The sequence below is a fragment of the Bidens hawaiensis genome, unplaced genomic scaffold, assembly GCF_021521415.1.
Source record: "Bidens hawaiensis isolate Kalapana, Puna unplaced genomic scaffold, B.hawaiensis_p1.1 tig00034032_1, whole genome shotgun sequence".
Lineage (NCBI taxonomy): Eukaryota > Viridiplantae > Streptophyta > Magnoliopsida > Asterales > Asteraceae > Bidens > Bidens hawaiensis.
Window position 1 is genome coordinate 180,358 of NW_027495868.1, and position 8,894 is coordinate 189,251.

Genomic DNA, 8,894 nt, shown 5'->3' on the forward strand with positions numbered 1-8,894 from the left:
ACTTTTCTTCCATAATGCCTTATACTTCAATTTGGAGGGACTTGGATGTAACTTTTGTTTTTATATCATAAAACAAAACAAACCCTAACCCTAACTCCTACCAGCTGCGATCGGCCGAAGAACAGCCCCCGTGAAGATTTTCTTCTGTGCCGCCGTGTTTCAGTCATAAAACTTCAATTCAAGGTCGGTTTTATGATTCCCCATGTCTTTTACCCCTTAATTGATCATATTAATGCGCTTATTGGTCGTTAAGATTGAGTTTTGATGATAACAGTTTGCTGACAGATTCGTATACGTTTATTGTAGGGTCTGTAACACGATGTTAATCCATTGTTTTTGATCTATTCTTCTTTCCATGATGTTCTACTTTGAGTCAAGTTTCCAGAAATGTATAATACGTAATTTTTGGACAAGATTTGAATTGTTTTTATGAATTTATAAAATCGAGTGTCAAAGCTGATGCGGGATGATGGATTCTGGTCTGTCTTCCCGACGTCATAACCTTTTTTCGACAGGTCCAAATTAGTTGGTTCCACTTCTGGAAGTTAGTATTTTAAGTTAGGAACCAAACCCAATTGGAATCGTTTAATTTGGTTTGGTAATGAATTTTATAAAAATAAAACCATTTTGTTGCGCACTGAAATAGCTGCACGTACCTTGCTGTGTTGGAGGAATGTTTATAATTCTTGTGTCCAATAGAAAAATATAATAAAAATATTTTTATAAACCTAAGACATTTATTAAATTCTGGTAAAAATTTAATAATTTATTTCTAAGGTTATACTAGGTAATTAAATGCATCTTCGCATGCTAAAATCTACACGTTTTACTCGTTATTAATCGATAAGTTCATTTTAGGCTTAACCGGTGGATTTGGTTAGTTGAAAGGTTTTAGGGGCTGAGGTAAAGTAATTGGGTATGAGTTGGGCCTTGGGCCAAGTGTTGGGCCTTGGACCAAGTTGTTGGGCCTTGGGCCAAAGTGTTAGGCTTGAACGGCCCATTAGGCAAGAGTGTTCTTACGGTCTAGTTTAGTAACGCGTTGTGTATAATTTACAGGCCCTTGCTTGTGATTGTGCACTTAGGGATTTTCTAGCTCGTTGCAGGTGTTCAATTTATTTCAGGTGAGTTCATGGTGCCCCCTTTTAACTCTTTTAAAATTTTGGGCTAACATGCACACCTAAGTGTTTTCTTACTTGATAAAATGTTTTAAATGATTTTATATAGGCTTGCTAGTATATGGTAGGCCTTGGGATGTTAAATATATATTTATATATACATTATTGCTTGGCTTATATTTGGCAATGTTGTAGTCGTTTCGACTACTGATGTTGTGTATGCCTACTTTGTGTTTGCATGCGTTGATGTTACGTGTTTGGGTTGTACGTTTACTCGACCCTAATGTTATTACTTGGATGATATATATGTAGGTATATAATTATAAGAATGTTTATATTTATATATATATATATATATATACACATATAAGGATGATTACTTATTGTTGATGATGGCCTAACTGTTTTATCCCTTTTATTTTAAAACTCTTGGGATGACTATTATGATTATTATTGTTATTGATGTTATTTATTAAAACTTGAACTCACTCAGCTCAAGCTGACTTTGTGTGCATGTTAGTGTGAGATTCAGGTTACGAGGAGGATGCCTATCGCTTGGACGTGCACGAAGCTACTTGGACGGTGAAGGGCATACGTGGATGGAAGATTTTATTATTGAACATTTTATTTTAAAAAGTTTTATAAAATATAATTAAATTGGTTTTGGGCAATATTCCCGGGATTTTTGGAACTTATTTTATTATTTATGTTTTCCGCTGTATTATACTCTGAATTGGTTATTTTAATGAAATGAATCATTTTTAAGTTTAAATATTTTTACAAGTGTTTTGAATGATTACCAACTGTGGGGTTCCCGGGGTTCGGGGCCTTACAAATATCTAGTTTAAGATAGGATATGAAAGGCATTTTCGGTTCTGGGGCCTCCTTCTTGTATTTTGATCATTTCGTTATTTGAAAGAGGCATTCTGACAGTCTTGTCTTTACATACGATTTCCATTTCTGATCTCAAATAATTAGTTCATGTTTATTACACTAGAATTTCTTAACTCTATCTGGAGTGGGTTAATAAGGGATGGTTGGTTGTTTAGGATGAAAGAATAATTTCGGTTTATTTGGTTAATCGGGTTATAGGTTTACCGTTAGAGAGTTCTATGTCATAAGGGTTTATTAATTTACTAATCAATATATTTTTCTAAGGGTACGAAGTTAACAAACTAAAACTTCTATTGATACACGTGTTATTTAATTTGAAGCGAACTAGTAAAAAATTGTGAATGTAACTGCTAGTACGTTCGGTTTTGGTCGTGTTCCACTCATGGCAATCAAGAAAGAGATCTTTAGTCTGGTTAATCATCAATGCTTGTTCTCCACTTAATTTTGGGCAGTTTCTTTTGAAATGCTTTGTACTGCCACATTCGTAGCAAGTAGGGTGATTTAGGATAGGTTGGGCTAATTGTATTGGTTGTGGTCTGGGTAGTTTGGATGGTGTGGTTGTGGTATTTGAGATGGCTGGTTCATAGTGTTTACAATCGTTTTACAATCACGAACATAGTGTCCAACCTAGCCACATCTATAACACCCGTTTTCTCAACATTCACCTATATGTTAATAACCACATTCTCCACACTTTGGCAAAAGACGTTTATACTTTTCTTGTTTCCCCTCGGAACTGGTAATGGTGTAAGTTTGTATTGTGGTGCGTGTACGTTTATTTTGTCGTCTTCCTTGTACCTTCGCCTCATAGTCGGTCCGTTTTGTACCAGACGATTCTCCAAGTATTCCCAGCGTACCGCTTCTAACCAAATCAGAAGTCACAATGCCGGCTTGTAACACGGCATTTTCTAAAGTTACGGGGCCAGCTGAGTTAACCAAACTCCTGACTACGGGAGCTAAACCCCAAATGTATCGTTCGGCACATTTAGATTCTGGGGTAACTAGACATGGGACTAGACGAGCCAGTTCGTTAAAGCGGTGGGTGTACTCCAAATGATCTTCACCTTTCATTTCTAGATTCCAAAGTTCTTGTTCTAATTTCTGAATTTCATTTATCGGACAAAAGTGTTCTATCATAATATTCTTAAGTTCTGTCCATGACATACAATTGGTTGCCTCTTGTCCCTGAATTTGCACAACAGTATTCCACCACATTAGCGCGTGGTCCACAAACGTAGAGGTAGCAAATTTGATGATACAGTCTAGTAGACAATTGGTGATATTAATGACAGATTCAGTCTTTTCGATCCACTTTACCAGTCCGTTCGGTCCTTCAGTACCACTAAAATCCATAGGTTTACATAACATGAAGTTCTTAAGTTGATATCCATGTTGCGGGGGATTTTGGTTGTTACGACTATTGTTCAAATTCGGTGGGGGATAATCATTATTGAGAGTAACATTAGCATTCAACGGGGAAGTATTAATTGCGATAGTGTTAGTATTTATCGGGGAAGTATTTGTTGTTGTATTAGTATTTGCCGGGGGATTAGCATTTACGGCCGCGCTAGTGTTCGACATTTAATTTGTATTCGTAGTTGTATTAATACCGACAGCGAATTGTGCTGCTATAGTCGAAAGTACTGTTTGTAGTTGCCGAGCGATCATCTCGGCTACATTTGCCTCAGACAACGAGTTTACTTTCTTCGGGGCCTTTCTATTACAATAACCAATCATCCCACAATTAAAAAAATTCACTTATGTAACTAATCAGAAAAGGAATCACATTAACAAGCAATCAGGTATTTCAATTAACATGTATGTATCACACAGATCTGTTCTTGAGTCTGTATACTCAGGATAGTATGTAAAGTTGGCCTAACAAAGGCCAATGTTTATATATATATTGAAAGTTGTCACCTAGTGACAAGTAATTTTAACCCAGTAAGGGTCAACGTTCGTAATGAAATATCCAATTCGTCCCCCATATCAACATAGCACACTACTAGATGCTTGCATGGGGTATCGAAGGCTATATAGAACAATATCGTATTATCCTTATCTATCCAAGTACTCATTATATAATCATGAACGGTTCACACTTGCACAATAATTATCTCGGTACGAACCCCTCATTGGGTAATTGTTTTTGTGTGGTCTCTCCCATACGTAGGCATCTGGCCCGTTATGTGTTTAATCAGTATGTTATAATAGGAATGCACTCATATATTCCACTTGACCCTTAAAGGTTGTTAAATATACTATAGAATATATTCTTTCGCCAGGTCATTCGGTACGCGTAATCATGTTGGGTTTACTAAAAGTGGTAATTTACTGGTTGGGGTAAGTATGTCCCATTCCATCCAAGAACGTCATCGATTCGTGTGCGTGAGGTTTCTCTCCTATAATAAAAAAATTGGAATAGCAAAAATATAGGAGAGGTTGGAGGTTCTCGTATTCAGATAGTTCGAAGATTTTGTTAGTTGGGGAGGTTCATCAAAGTCAGTTATACTGGTGATATGTAAAGGAAATTATTATTATTAACATTTCTTTTTGAAATATCATTAGTACGTGATATGTACTGGTAGCCACGATTGGTCATATTATAATTGAAAACTCAGTTTTGGGTAATTATCATATTTTTAATTTAATAAATCGGGTTCATCACTAGGTATTCTCTTTATGAATAGTGTTTGTTTTCGAACAACAGGAATGAAAGGATCCCCAGAAAATAGTTTAGATCAATGTCAAAGAAACGAGTTTACAAGATAAAGATTGGACCCAAGCTGAGAAGTATTATATATATTCTTTTGAAATTATTATCTGTAGGTCATACCTCTCATGGTCATTCCCGGGCCTTGTACATTAAGCCCCTTTGTGGTTCTGTCACATTACCAGATTTAGTTTGAACTTGTTTAAGCATTCTCGTATTCTCTTTCACAGGTAAAATCGGCTCTTCATCAGTAGTAAAACTACCCGATCTCGACACTTTTCGGTGCACTCGTTAATCAGAAGAGAACTTTTTCCGATAGCTTAGATCAGCGTCAAGGATATTATTAATTAGCACAGAAATTAAATATTTTATTTGTTACTAACAGGTAAAATATTAATTATAATAAAATATAATATGACTTTTGGTACGATATAATTTTAATTATAATAGGAATTAATGGTTATTATAACCAACTATAATATTCGTTACGATAAGATTCAATATTATCGGTAGCACCGTACGTACACATAATCATATACCTCATTTCAGATAAGCACGTATGCACATTGCATATATACCCCGTATCTCCTTTACACACGTATGTTGCCATTTTACCTATCAGTATGTTCCGCGACTTCTCCATGAATTCCCTCGTACAAGCAAGTCTGTTATTACATTCCAGACCATAATAACTCACTTGCCCTACGAGTTCATCCCGGCATCCATCAGTATCTATCGTTACTCATTATTTAGTTTCCCAAATATAATCGAGCCTACAGTTATATTATAGGTATCCTAAAGGATAACCTAATCCTTTATAACCAATGGCTCTGATACTAACTTCTGTCACACCCCATTAAGCGATTTACGGAAGCGTAAAACGGAAATGCAACAGATACAACTGGTATCAAATGCATTGTTCATAAAGAAACATTACTAACTAATTTACAATATTTTACATCGTTCTAACATCTTTTACAGACTAGGTGATACAATCCAAACTAGCTATTCAACTACTTTACTTCTAATTCAAGTGCTCACAGCATCGATCCCAATCCGAACACGAAACACATAAATAATCTATTCCACCTATCTGATTACCTGAAAAGCATGTTTAAAAACGGTCAATTAAGAATAGTTGGTGAGTTTCATAAGTTTTAACGAAATCAGTTCTGCGTACTACACGATCATAGTTGCATGTACGCGCATATATATAAAAATGTATTTACGTTTGTATTTTTGTACAACTGTGTTTTTGTGTGTACATATGCAGGCATGTAAGTTTATAATATAAATTTGAAATTTCAATAAAATCATGATCGTTTGTTCGTACTACGTGTTTCCAAATTCCGTGTTTACTCAACCAATGTGGCCCCCCTTCCGCCCACAACGGTTCTAAATAAAATCAACCGTTGTGGCCCCCCTTCGCCCACAACGGTTCTAAATAAAATCAACCGTTGTGGCCCCCCTTCCGCCCACAACGGTTCCTCGTAACATTAACCACTGTGAACCCCTTCTGCCCACAATTGTTCCACATAAACTCAAACATTACACAATGTACACACAAACAATTAGTATTTTCTACACATAGTATTTCCTAAACCTATTCACATACCATGTATATAGACACACATACACATATGGTATTTATCACATGTCACCAAACACCACCATCCGCCCACAATACGCATAATGACATTATTTTCTTAACATTCATGTCATAATCAAGTTAGTTTGATTAGTTGCAGCGGAACTTGGCTCATAGGCCATACTCAACTTTAGTTTATTAAGTTGTAGCAGAACTTGGCTCATAGGTCATACTCAGCTTTAGTTTATAAAGTTGCAGTTGAACTTGGCTCATAGGCCATACTCAACTTTAGTTTGGTACTATTGTGGCCCCCCTTCCGCCCAAAATAGCCCTATGGTCATCACAGGCCACGTTATTCACCCATTGCCGTTACAGACCACGTTATTCACCTATGGTCGTTATAGACCACGTTATTCACCCATCTTGTTATGTTCAACAGTACACAGCATATTTGTATAAACGTGTTGTCACCTGTAATTTCATTATGTTTGTAGGGACTTTTTGTATGTAAATGTTCACACAATTCCTATCCTGAACCGTTTCCAGGTAGATAACGTATATAAATATGCTTTTCACCCTAAAAAGTTTGTAAGCAGTTTGAAAAGAGTGGTCATGAAACTCACGGTTTTGTAGGCACTCAATGCGAGGTCATCTCGGGTCCGTTTTCCTTGCTATCACTTAGTCCCTTTGCGGTTTTCGCCCGTTTTGGCTCTCTTAATCCAATTTCCGGGTTCTCGTGCTTCTAAATAATCTAAGTATATGCCCTAGGGTTTTGCTTGAATGATGGAAGAACAGCAGGTTTCTCTTTAGTTTCTGGAAAGTTTTGTTGAATAAAATCTCAAAATATCTTATATGATAAGTTAAACAAAATAAATAATAATAATATAAATGGTTTTTTTTTCAACTTTGGCGGGCTGGGCTAGTTGGCCACCCTTTTGAGCCCATTTGGCCCACTTTTCTCGATTTACGTGCCCGAACATGAAATACCAAGTCCAAATTTATTTCGAGTTCGGTTTTTGGCGCGAAAATATAACGGGTATGACAAACAGTGCGAAAACGAGTGTTTTTCGGCCATTTTTGCGTAAATTTCGAAAAACATACTATTTATTAGTAAAAATCGTAAATATTTTCACGTTTCGCTTAATACATTCCTAAAAAGTGTTTGGTAACTCTTTTTCGGCTTAACGGATGATACAATGCTTGTTTCGGAACTATCTTTCTAGTTTAAGATCATAGCGGGTGGTTAAACGAGCATGTTTTCGTTTAACTGATTTGCTATCATTCTAAGGCTTTAACATCACTATACTGACTTATATTAAACGCGTATCACTAATAGATGGTCCCCCAGATATCCGGGTCATAACCAGACCCGTTTGGTTATTCGTTTGTTCGTTACGCAATAAGCGGTTAAACGCTTATTCGAGTTTGTAAGTACTAAGGTGTATCCGGTTTTTTCACAAACGTCACAGACCCTATAATCAATATTTTAATAATATTAATATTTTAATATTATTATAATGTCCATACCAAATTGGGCTGTATATCTAATCTGGGTATAGCTATTACACCAAAAAGTGTCAATAGGCTTAGATTGTGACGTTGTTCATTGTCTAATATTCAAAACCAAACTTGGTTTAGTTTCCTCGTTTCACCAGCTGGGCCAAGTTGATCGTTTACGCGTTTAGAAACCAGGTATGAGTATGTAAACTTGGGTAAACGTGTTGGTTGATAAATGATTAAGTTATAAAGAAAGATCACAAGTTAGGGGTCTAGATTCGCTACGGGGCTCATTTCCGTTTATTCAGTTTGATTCAAAGAAAAACACGTATAATCCATCCGAATCGCCTGGATTTCTCAAAAAAAGTTTTTTTTTACTTAATTAATCCAAAAATATGATTTTTGATCACTCTCGATGTTCTGATATTCTAACATGTTCGTTAATCAAGAACTCGTCGGTTTTATCACAATTGAATTTATTTAATCTTCAATTTATCACAGTTAATTATCTGTTTATCATTAAATTATGAAAATTTAAACACTTATCAATTAAATATGTAGATTTTTATAAAAATATTTATGGTATTATTTACTGATTTATTAATTCACAAAAATTCATTTTATGTGCTATAATCAACCTGGAATTGTCCGTTATACCAAATAATTCCCGAAAATTCCAACAAAACTACTGAGTGATCCAATTATCTCCCAAAACACCCTGTAAAATTCCCACTACCTAAAACTTTTTCCAAATTGCCTTTTCGAGCCATAAATGACTATAAAAACTCATTTAAACGCGAATCCACAAAACATAGCTAGGGTTTTTCCAAATACCCCAAATTTCATATGAGATCATATTATGCCATACCTGAGTTCTCCACCAAATTTCATAATTTTTCAAGCACTTTAAGTATTTTTCCCAAATAAACGTTCCTAAACGGTAATAAATTCACCAAATATTTTTAATTGTTGAAAAATTATGAAATTTGGAAAGGGACTCACTCATATTATGCATGATATCCCTGCAAAATTTCATAGGCTAACAACAAGATGTCACAATCAAATCCAAAACATCCCTTAAACGAGT